This window comes from Bactrocera latifrons, unplaced genomic scaffold (assembly GCF_001853355.1).
Source record: "Bactrocera latifrons isolate USDA-ARS-PBARC rearing strain unplaced genomic scaffold, ASM185335v1 scaffold_162, whole genome shotgun sequence".
NCBI classification, from domain to species: Eukaryota; Metazoa; Arthropoda; class Insecta; order Diptera; family Tephritidae; genus Bactrocera; species Bactrocera latifrons.
In genome coordinates this window covers 147,784-160,534 of record NW_017535097.1, presented here as the reverse complement: position 1 = coordinate 160,534, position 12,751 = coordinate 147,784, and the positions used below count along the sequence as shown (strand labels likewise).

Below are 12,751 nucleotides of genomic sequence, written 5' to 3'. Positions count from 1 at the left end.
TATTTCTTTCTTCATTTCGACACATAAGCTGTTCAGTGCTTTTTTCAGCATTTTCTACATATTTTATTTTTCAATAAATACATTTTTGTGCTGTATGTGTGCATTTTAAACGCCTATTTATATTATTTATTGTTATCACTTGAACGCCTGGTCACAGTGTTACTTATTTGTATGTCGCGCCAGTGCGCCGAATGCAAGCCACAGGCCACCAACCACCAGTCACCAGTGATCAGCGGCATAAGCARACAAAAAACATTTTTACTGATAACAGCAAAACATAACAGAGTCAACTTTGGCTATATTTGGAGCCTTACATGCACATGCAGCACAAGTAACGGTATTATGACTGCATCTGTGGCAGCGTATGCCTTGRAGAACCACTGAATATCAATCGTCGCATGCAGTGTGCTTTCATCCAAGCGTCTGCTGATTCTTTTCTAGCTTCCTTTCTTTATACAGACGTTAGGCAGCGGAAAATGGGGGCAGTTTATCTGCAAGATTACTGCATTTTGTCAACCCTACTGGTTCTGGTTGTTGTAAAGGGCACTCAGGAAACCCTTTAACATARCCATACAATGGAGATTGGGTGTATTCATTTGTAGAATAATTTTCAATACTCTTTTACACACGAATATTTAGGCGCTTACATATGTATGTCTATGGAAGTGAGTTATCGCTAACGGTCTGTACTGGCAGAAGTGCAATGTTTACTTACTTACATACCATACATACCATACATACATATATGTATGTTTGTAATTCAATGTGCAATGTCACATCGGTTGATTGCTTTTGACTCCTGTTTGTTATGCTGATGCAGTCACTTTTTCCTCTAACTGTAGGCGTGTGTGCCATGATAGGACAAACTTTTCTAGCGATAAGTATGGTTCTTAATCCTCTGTTTGTTAATTAAATATTTTTTTCGCTGGCTAGCATTGTTTAGTCTATTACTTMGTAGAGTTTATGGGCGGATGAATGCCTACAAATGCTGCGCCGTTTGAGTATGCTAAACACTAAGCWCAATACTGTAGAGTTTAAGGCGTAAGAGTAAATTAAAAATGGCCAGCGAAAGCGAGTGATAAGTATACCAACCACAAAGAGGGATTTTGAGTCAAAGGACTGCCAAAAATATTTAATAATAYGGCAACACAATTTTCCAATTTTCAACCTTTTGTCTCAGAGGCTGCTTACAGCCATATTGAGCTTCACACCGCTACAGTCTGAACTTGTTTTTGGTAGGGTACGCAAAACTTCACTGCTGCCGAAACAATTGCTTGCTAGTTTTTTAAATATTTTTATCAAACGATTGTACTTTATCTCGCCGCGTGACGTCACAAATAATCGCAAAGTCATGCGCATACATATGGATGTATGTATGTTTGTAACAAATGTGTGACAACCGTTGATAGTAGACGGAATTTCATTAAGTAAACTGAAGCGATAAAAGAAGGAACAATAAGGCTTGTCGCGCCAACAACAACACCACGTCCGTAGATTAGACATGTTTATCGCTTTTTATTATGGCTATCACACCGGCTTGTATTTTCTTTACTTTTTTTATTATTGTTTTGTTATTGTTTTAGTGTTACAGTTGTTATTTCATGAAGTRCTGTATTTATTTATTTTTTTTTTTTTTGTGATTTTTTGCACGTTGTCACAGACACATTGGCACTTTTTTGTTTGTGAATGGAGGAGGTTTGAGAGAAAGMCACAAACAATCGTTTGAATGTATAAAAAATCATCCGTTGTAATTATGTATKTATGTATGTATCTATGTAGTGCGGTGCTCTYATGTTTTTATCAGTAGCTGAAGGTCGTCACTGATATCCGATCAGTGAGCRTKTTTGTTTGTGTTGACGGCAGGGGATTCCTACCGGTGATGACTTATGTTTTGAAAAATTCTTGGAATGAGTTTATTGGGCTGTTGTTGTACATATGTATGTGTGATTGAATGCAAACCAATGAGGGAAATGCGAATGGTTATTATGTTTTCTTTTTGCTTTTTTATAGTAATCGCCTGCATTTTTGAAGGTATATGCATTTTATTTGAATAAAAAATTTTTTCGAAAATTTTTATAAATTTTATGTTTTTTATTAAATTTTTTTTTAAAACGAAATCGAAAAATCGCAAAAACTTAGAATCGGCWTAAATATATAATTTGATATGCATTTTGAAAGCCAAATGCTCTACTTTTCATCATAATATGCCATTGAGTAAGGTGTACGCAAATAAATACACTTAAATTTTTTTCAAAACATCCTCTATTTTATACCGTCATACAATAAAAACACGGAACTAGCGAATTAATTCGAAAAACATGAAAAAATAACTAACACGACCGCTGCAAAGATTTAATACCCTTCATAGTTGCATTTGTTGTAGCATAAACGTGTATAAAAGTTTTGATTATGACCTATCAGTTTGTATGGCAGCCATATGCTATAGTGGTTCAAGCTGAACAATATATTCGGAGATTATAGCGTTGACTGTRAAAATTTTCAAAGCTGGATTTGGCTAAAATATCTTGCCAAATAAAAAAGTTCTCCCTACAAGGAAATTGTACCGATTGATGATTGACCGATCAAGCTTGTATAGCAGCTATATGTTACAGTGAGCCGATCTAATCAATTTATTCAGACATTATAATGTTGGCTTSGAAAATATTCTATGCCAATTTTTGCGAAGATATAATATCAAACAAAAAAGTTCTCTATACAACTAGATTGATCAGGTTGTATGACAGCTAAATGCTAAGTAGTCCGATATCCGCAATGCCAACAAACGAGTAGCTGCTTGAAAAAAAAAAAAAAAAATCGGATGATTATTTCGCGTATATATAGACGGACAGACTTAGAGGCCGGCATAGCTAAAACGTTCGAGCTCGTCACTCTGTTAATTTTTATACATATGCACCCTGTTAAGGGTATAATAAWATGTGTGCATGCTTTGCTTTTGATTTGAGGTTTTGTGCTTACTGTATACTTTTCGTAGGTTTTTTTTTCTCTACTCATAARCGAGCTCATATTTTTGCGTTGTTATTTGAAGCTTGACTCCAACGCCCCAAATAAAATCGACRGAGGCAAAAAATAAATATAAAATGGATGCTGTTTTTTAGTTGCTCATTTGCTTCGATTTTTTTTATGTAGAAAACAAGCATTATTTTATGGCATAAATAAAAATTTAGCTCATGTGTAGCAATAAAAATAATATATACTGAGTACACACACGTATCCGCTGTATATAAATATAYACATACAYACATATSTATATTTTAAATAAGTATAAATTGCTTAAGCGTTTCTCCTAAAAAGAGGAGGTACAAAGAATTATACGCCTTGAGATTTATGTGATTAATTCAATGTAATTTAGCTATAAGCTAATTAATATTAATAACAATGTTTTTATTCTAGACCATATTTGACGTTTACTTGACAAGCGTACGCAAATAAAAAATCCGAATCCGAAAATTTTCCTGCAACTTTWTTTAAAATGTTTTTATATTCATATACTATGTTGCCGGCCATCGGTAGGCAAATAGCCCTTAGCTAAGTATACAATATATACAACAAATTTGACCCCTTTGAACCAATACAGRCATGACAAGGCTTAATTCATTTTTTGAAACACTTGTTATAAGCCTCGGCTGGGATGACCTTCAGTGTCTTCAGTGAATGACTTTTAATGGCGTCAATGGACTCATGACGCGACCCTCATTTCCTTTTTAGCGAAAAAAAAAACGGTCACAATCATGACAGGTTGTGCGGTAGTGTTGGTGAAAAATCAATGAATTATCTGCACACAAATCTGGTTATTAACGACGAATTACTTCAAGTAGACGTCTAGCCAAGCAGTATTTCTTACTCATTGTTCGACTCTGTGATACCAATTTTTATTGAACCACACCACAGTACTCAAAGAACATTTTTGGCCACCAATAACAATAATATTAGAAAGTTTCGTCGTCATATTTATAAAATTATTAAAGTACAGATGGAATTAACAAAGGACTTAGGGTTCTTTACAGTTTTTCAAACATCTCAAAGCACTTTTTCAAAGCATAACCAAGTTATTAACCAAAATATGTTCTTCTTCTTTTATACTGGCGTAGACATCGCTTATRCGGTTATAGCCGACCTAACAGTATGTCAGTCGTTTTCGCTATGTGGCGGCAATTGCAGATTCCAAGCAAAGCCATGTCCTTCTCCACCTGGTCTCAATGTCTACTTCCAACGACGGGTACTGCGACGAATACTTTCAAAGCTGGAGTGTTTTCGTCCATTCGCGACGAATACTTTCAAAGCTGGAGTGTTTTCGTCCATTCGTCATGATTTGGCCAGCTTTCCTTAACTATGTCAATATGATTAAAGCTCTCTGATTGTCATTCACTTGGGAGTGAGCAGAAACGATTGTTATATATATGACGAAGTATCCTCTGGGTAGTCAAAGAACATCCGTTTGAAGGCGAGTTAGAGTGAGAAAGTGAAACATCCCCTCCACAGGGTTGAGCGCTGGGTTTGGAATCAGCCCCATAAAAAACGTTCCCAATGAACAGTAAAAAACACCTCGGATGAGAGACTCTACTTTTGATGATGATCATGGCTTGAGTTAAAATTAAATTAGATCAATTAAATTGATCTTAAGAAGGATCTAACTTATCCAGCTTAGAACGTCTGTACRTTCTGGTAGTTACAAACTCCAATAAACTGGAAATATAAGACCCTTACAGATCGACAAAGTGCTTTAAGCCTGCCACAAATTCGGTAAGACGGCTAATATTTGTTCCGGTTATATCTTCTGATTCGCTAAAGTTAAGAATAACGAGATGTTTCAACCTCAGYCTTGCAACAGCTGGACAATAGAGGAGAAAGTGACTGGAGATCTCCATCTATCTCCTTCCTACTTCATACAGCTTGAACAACTAGCGTTCGACAAGATATTAAGCCTTACCACGTTCCCTCGACAGTCGGGGCTACGTAAACGAAATGGACCCGTATATTTATCTGGGCAGCGACTGTCAACTCGGCAGAACTATATACTAAGCCTTACCCTAAGAATTCCTACAATTACGGCAAGTTGAACTTTGCTAAGGGCAAGTAGTTCAGTAGATCTCTTGCGTTGTGTTGAGTGAATCCATAGTAGATATTGAGATCCTCTGCTAACTCCTGGTGCCAACACAACGATTTTCAAGCGCTATTTCTTTAACTTTTTCGCCGACATCGTCATTAACAATTATAGATGGTCTCTTAATTTTTCCTTTCCAGATCACTAAAATGCAATTACTWCGGAATTGATATGTAGRCATGATGGATGGTCTCCTCAAAACACTTCCGCAACATTTTCAACGWTTTCATAGCCCTAATTCCATCGGAAACATTCAAAGCTTAAGCCAATATAAGTATATTCATATTCTATCCTCTCCACTCCAGCAACTTGTAATACTGTATTAAGGCATCGTCTTCCCTTGGTGCCGTAATAATACAAGTAATACAAGTAATAACAAGTGAGTCCTTCAGATTTTAAGCTAAACTCAAGATGTGACTTYCTAAATAAAGTTTACTTAAATTCGCGCTTTAATTGCCGGGTAAGTCAAAATCAAATTGCAATAACATTTCCATTAATAAGCATTTAGACTGAATACTACAGGTTCGGCAACTAAATAAGACTGAGTCCAGCAGCGAGTTTCGACGTAAACAAGCTCTGATAGTGGTAATCAGGTTTCGGCGTCAAGCATTACGTACCATACCCCCAACTTGAGTCACGATTTGATTGCAAGCCCGCAGTATGTGTGTAAGCGTGTAGCCAATATAAGCGCCAATGCTCTGATAAGGATACCGTGAAGATAGGGATAGTCGCGCGAAGTCAATTGATACGACATCGGACAACGATGACGAACGAAGGCGTYGAGCGAGGCGAACATATGGTAGACTATAGTGGTTTTTTGTTGAAGTTGGCTGAAATTAGTGCAATCCCAGCGTAGTCCAGAGCATTTATCGCTGCGCTTTGACGCGACGCCTTGTCTGGGCATGCACACATATCAAGACGATGAGCCCGGCAATAGGGCTTCCGGCAACTGATATCTTCCAATGGCCGATCAGTCAATAGGCCAACCACTATCGGCYGAACGGATGATAGGGCTGTGAAGTATCAGCCACTGTTAGTTTGTTATTGGCTGTAGCATGCATGTATGGATGTATATATGTATAAGTACATATTTATTTACTTTTTAAAGGTGATATGAACTTTTGTGATAAGTTTTAATCAGGAATTGAGCACTGCGGTTTTAACATTGGAATTTGTATTAGTTATTTTATTTCAATTCGTTATGTTGTGCGCGCTCCATCGTCACTTAGTTAGCTGTTTGTATGGATGATAAAAATGAAAACGTGCTCGYTTTTTATAGATTCTTTTCCCGGGTGGTAGGCGGTCATAAGTGTTTGCTGTTAGTCGTTGGCGCACAGTAAGCAAAGTGGGTAGCGTCGCGCCGTGMTACCAAATAATTTAACTTGTATTGTATGTATGTGCTCGTAGTCGTCGGTGTTTCCGTTTAACCAGACCAATCGCGTGTGAGAAGATTTATGTTGTTGTTGCGTATGCTGCAGCCAGCTACATATCCTCGTGCGGTTGGCATATGTGTTACCGATTTCGAGTGGGAATTCGTGAGTGTTTAATCCCGGTTAGCAGCATGATTATCGAGCGCACCGGGGTGTGGATATGGCTGGTTGGGCGTGATGCTGTAAAACCGAACCTAATTTGTGGGTGTGACGTGAAAAACGTCTTTGGGYTCATGTTTGCATATTCATGCGAATATATAAATGCACTTACATACATACATATATATGTATCTGCACACATACATATGTTGTATACCTTGATGGTTCGAGCCGTTACATTTGTCCCGCCATAAGTTATGCGAACGTTCATATGTAGTTGTATGTGTGCGAAGTTATATCTCAATTTATGATGCAGGTAACCCGGTGTATTGGAATTCAGTGGCAGCTAACGCTAACTCTAACTTTAACCCTTTATGTTGCACACGTTCACGTGGTTAGGTTGTACCAACACAGCTGTAGGGAAATGCCAATACAGCAGTCAAGCCGAATATACTGACGATGCACAACGAAGTGAGTTGACAATTATTGCCAATAAACACCGTGTACGCCTTCTAAATGCGTATATATAAATGTAGAAATGAAAAAAAAAAATAAAAAAAATTGTGTGTACACATATGTACATATGCATATGTGTATATTTGTAGCGGCTAGCATTGTATTTAAATACTTTTAAAAGTGTACACGTGAAATATTTTGTTGCTACGTTACTTGGTGTCACAGTCGTTCGGTTTTCTGCTTTGAGTCTCCAGATGCCCACTAAAATGCAATTACTTCGGAATTGTTGTGTCGACATGTGTTGGCGCTCAAGCCACAAAATTACCGACAGACGCCCCCAATTATTGTGAAAAACTGAGAATTATGTGTAAATGTTTTGATTTAATGCATATAAATATGTCATACATACATATGTGCATATGTATAYAATAAAGTATGCACATATTGATACTATACGGTATAAATTAGTTCACTCGAACTTAAATTTGTGAATTTTTTAGCGACTTTAAGCAGTGGTTTCAGCTTTTCCGCGCTTCTTAGCGKAGTAGCGAATTTTTTAATAAAAAAAAAATATGGTTTAAAAAATAAAATCAGTTTGCAATTGAAAATCTATTTAAACACAACATTTTTTAATTCAAGAATTTGCAACGCATCTACGARTTAAAAAATTTAATTTTTAATAACAAAATCAGTATTAACAAATAAAGAAGAGATAAGTTCTAAGGGTGTAACCGAACGTTTTATACTGTTGCAACTTGCAAGAATCAAAGCCAAGTACATTAAGGTGAGAAACCAATCATCTGGAGTAAAGTTAGTCTGATGTTCGAAATTCCTGATATTAGTTATATAGGGGCTAGTTCAAGTTTTCGCTCAAATTTATCTATTTTAGGCGTAAAGATGCACTGTTATGAATAAAACAACCTCTCTTATTTTTATTGGGATAACTTACACATTGACCGACATACATATGCTGTACAAAGTCACAAGGAAGTTTGAAAATATTTTTGTTAGTTATATGGGGGCTACYTCCCGTATTGGTCCGATTCAACCCTTTTTTTGACATACAGACATATCATTAAAAGAGAAGGATTACCCCTTAATTTCAATTGTATATCTTAYACACTGACCGGCATTTTCAATCAAAAGTCAACTATAGGTACCGGAGTCTAAATATTCGGTATCTAGGRGCTTAAGCAGTTTTTAKAGGATTTAAACAGTTTCATAARGTCATAAGGTGGCACACACTAAAGACATTATTCGTGCAGAATTTTATGTGTGTATTGGAAACTGAACGAATCAAGTGGATTTTAAAATTGTGCTATATGGAAGTAGGCGTGGTTGTTGTTCGATTTCGTCTATTTTCACAATATGGCTTAAGAATGTAAGACGAAAGCCACGTACGAAATTCTGTCGAAATTGTTTGCTCGGTTARCGAGACATGGGATTTTACTAAAAAGCGGGCAGTGCCACGCACATCCGGCTCCCATAAAGCTTTATCATTTCATCTTAGTTTTGAAACTTAACGCCCCTSCCGTGTTATTTAATGATTTATCGCGTTTTTTATTGTTTTTACCAGTACCGTTATATGGAGAATGAGCGGGGTTATCCTCCTATTTTATCCATTTTCAAATAATCGATGGAAGTTCTTATAGGATTTATGTCAGCAAATTTAATTGTTGTAGTTTAAGTGGTTTAGGAGATACATATGCTCCTTCAAAATGTTAGAGGGCTGGGTCCCTTTTTGCCCCCAAATGCCCCTTGTTACTACAATCCTCTGTTTTATATCTTAATTTAGTGTTTAGTTATGACCATTTATAGGTTTTCGGTTAATGGCGATTTGTAGGCGTGGCAGTGGTTCGATTACGCTCATCTACAAACTCGAAATTTTTTTTATACTAAGGAACCCACACATATCTCATTTTTACTTAAGTTACAGTTTACACGGACGGACGAACGGACAGACAGACAGTCAACCGGATTTCAACTTTACTCGTCATTCTGATCATTTACATATACATATATAACCTTTTATCAGCCTCGACTAGTTTTAGGTGAACAAAACTATTATAATCTGTAGCAACTGGTTGCAAGAGTATAAAAAATTAACACTACAATAGATGAATGCAGACAGAATGAGCAAAGGATTAATACAAATTTTGATTTTTAACAAAATGTCACAAATAAATAAAAACTCGCCACCAGCCTTCCCTCCTAACTTCAACTCTTCCGTGAAAAACCTCAGTGTGCTTCAATTCTATCGACTTCTCCCGAGGCACATATCAGAAAAGCGTAAAAAGTCGAAATTATTGCCAAAATCTTATTCCTTCGATTTTTACCTCAATACTTGGTCATTATTGAAAAAGCTCGTGTAAATATTTCAAGTCGACCTATCAAGCGCTTTGGAGAAATTTTTTTCATTGACTCAGAAAACAGCGTTTTTAATTTCGGGAGTCGATTGCACTAGGTTAAAGGTACATACAAACTCKCGCATAACTCGCAAATTATTTGCCGAATCAATTTCAAATTCTCAAATACATGTAAATTCGATATATTATCAAGYTTTTTTTATTCACTAAGGGATAAACTGGAATCGTATTTTCGAGACGAATACATATTATGTAGATATTAATATTTTCAGCAGGTTGAATATATTCCTTGGCTGTGATTCGGATCTGGCTGTGATGTCTGCATTACCGAAGTTCATTAAAATAGAATTAATTGCATTTTCTATTATATCTATGTTTGTATGTATATGTGTTTATGTATATGTTGACCTTGAACAACAGCGGAAGCATGCCGTTGTTTAAGAAAAGCACGCCTTAACACTATTAATGTACCAAATGCTGCAATATGCTAAATGTAAGGAACAACACAACAACAAAGAAACTGGCATGAGTGTAAAACAACAAATACGAAGGACATAGTGACTAAACGAAAACATAAAACAAAAGCCTTCTGGTCGGTATTTAATTAAACAAAAGATGTGAAAATGTTGTACATATAACAATACAGCAGAAATCACAAATATATACCGCAAAAACAGAAATATTTAAATAAAACAGAAAATAAAGCCGAAATAGCATACAAATAGCTGAGTAAAAGCGAATTAATGAATCACAACATGAGGCACACAGGCGCTCCAACTATTTTGTGTGGGTACGACTGGAGAGTGTTCGTCAAAGAAAAATTCAAAAAAGAAAATAAATAAATAAAAAATAAAAATGTAACAACACYAAGGCAAACAAGAGCAAACCAAACCAAATAAACGAATTAATTGTAAGTGAAGTACTACAAAAGAAGGAATGTGTTCACAAATATGTTAGTCTGTGTTCACACATGAAGCGTTTATCTTGACTTCTCTTTTACTGTTGCACATTGTGTTCATAAGAGCTATTTTTTGCATGCATTCTCATAACATTTCTGAAATTTTTCTACGCTTCATATTACGGAACTTAAAAGTATCTTTTTAAACATTCCTTTTTTCCTTATACTTCATTTTCTAGAAGATTTCTGTTTTTRTACCCTGACCAGGGTAACATATATGGTATATATGGGTTTCCTCGAGTAAAAAAGAGTAATTCCTTAACAATTTTCTTCTCATATAAAAAATAAAATATTTTTATTATTACAAACAAAGAAAATTTTGGAAAAACTATTTTAAACACGGCATTGACACGCCATTTCCGGTGGCCCCSATCATCTAAAGTGAAAAAATACGTGTTTTAGTTAAACCCTTAACTTAGAACTTGGACGAAGGAAAACAATCAGGTTTTTGGGCAGACATTTTTACAAAAAATGAAAATTTCAGTGAACATTTTTTTTTTTAAATAGTTTCAATCGAAAAAAATCTTGCGTCCAAGTTTTTAACAATAGTATCTCAAAGACCAGTGTAAAATTTCATGAAGTTGAGTTGAGTAGTTCTCGAGAAATCTTGCCAACCGACTTCCAAAACACAGTTTCGAGAAAAACGCGTTTAAAGACGGCRCATTTAGTCAAGCTAGTATCGAGCACACAAGTTCTCAAGGCTGTATCTCCGAAACTATTACTCGCATCAACTTTAAAATTTACGATAATATTCTAGAATTGTTGTTTAATTTAATGGAAGATTAAAAATAATTCAATTTTTTTGAAACTTGTAAACCCAAGTAACCCCTTGCCACGTAGCTTGTAACAGAGAGAACAAAACATCGCAGGTTCTAAATAAAATATAGGATGACGTGCTCAGCTGATATTGCTAGGTCTGACTATGCGCGAACTAGTCCCACAGTTATCGSGTTGTGGATCTGTATTACCTTACGAACAACAGCACAAGGCTTGTAGCCTGAATTCGAACAACTTGATGATCTTTGTCGCCTTCTTCGCTACATAGAGTTGAGCTGCCGCAACAAAAGTGTACTTGTATGAACCGGCAGTTATGTGTATTCATCCATATATATGCCTATGTAAGAGAACACACCTAAATATCTATAGCCATGTTTACTGATTTCGTAGATATTCGTTTACGAAGTGCGCATGCTTACACGCTTATATGTATGTATCTAGTGTCATGAAGAAGAATTCACAAATACATATGTACATAGGGATAACTAAGCACTTCAACATTTTATAGGAAGAATTTTTAGGAATATTACTGAAGTAACCCCAACAACCACAATAATTAGCACAGAGCGTACGCATACTCATACGCTCACGTACGCCTGCGCATTGGCTCAACGACCAGCGAGTGTGACGCCTGCACGTGTCGCCTCTACCTGTGGTCATTAACCATGTTTATCGTTTATTTGYCAGGATATGTCAGGTTCGCTTTCCATTTCATTTGTCCTCCGTCACTTGTGCCTATCTATTTGTCTGACCGTCAACGCTGTTTGCTCACAAAACGCTCGCCCCGTCATAGTTAATTGACGTTTGTGTCTTGCAATGCGTTGTTTGTTGTTATTACTTAAACAAGACAACAAAGACAGTGTCCTTTTTTTTTTGCATGTAAGGGACCTGTATGTGGCAAATGCAGGAAACAAGTAATAAACGGCAGAAATTAAGTGGTGACGGCTTGGTTGAACGCAGGCACTGAACTAGTATTTTATCTCACTGAAAAGTTAGTAGCTAATAAAACCCCAAATTGTTGTTAATTAGAAATGATTTGCCGTAAAGTCATTGCTTTGTGACTGGTTTGTAAAGAAATGTATACAAAGTGTTCAAATGAATCATTGTCTGGAATTTGTGAGTTGCACTATTAAAGCCCAGTTCCGATTTTCATGACTTATTTCCGTTAATTTAACTTATGTTTAAGTGGATATATATAGAAACGTACGCGTATTATTTATTCGTAAAAAATGGAGAGCTCTGAATAAATATTGTYCGGTACCATTTCCACAACTTTCATAAGCTTTGCAGCTGCTTAAGGCATTATATCCGCTTGTGAACTTCAAGAAATCTATTGCTCTAAATGTATCGTGTACATATTCCACGAAAGCTTTGAGGAGATTCTGCAAAGGATTTTGAAGATATGAGCGTACTTGTAAGTTTTTTTCAATTTAGTGAAATGGGTTCCCATATTTTAAACGCGTTCTTCTCGATACGCTCGTTTTAGAGTAACGAGATTTTCACCGAAAATTTTACACAACCTTCCCATATACTTATGCATAAT

At 36.1% G+C, this 12,751-nt stretch overlaps 1 protein-coding gene across 1 annotated transcript in view; it reads left to right on the top strand.

Annotated features, from left to right (window-relative positions):
- Positions 1–6,389: 6,389 nt before the first annotated feature.
- Positions 6,390–12,751, top strand: part of LOC108966506 (box A-binding factor-like) — a 55,115-nt gene continuing 48,753 nt past the window's right edge. The window contains exon 1 of the mRNA XM_018929438.1: positions 6,390–7,122. The gene's annotated coding sequence lies outside the window, so the exon portion shown is untranslated. The remainder of the gene's footprint in view (positions 7,123–12,751) is intronic.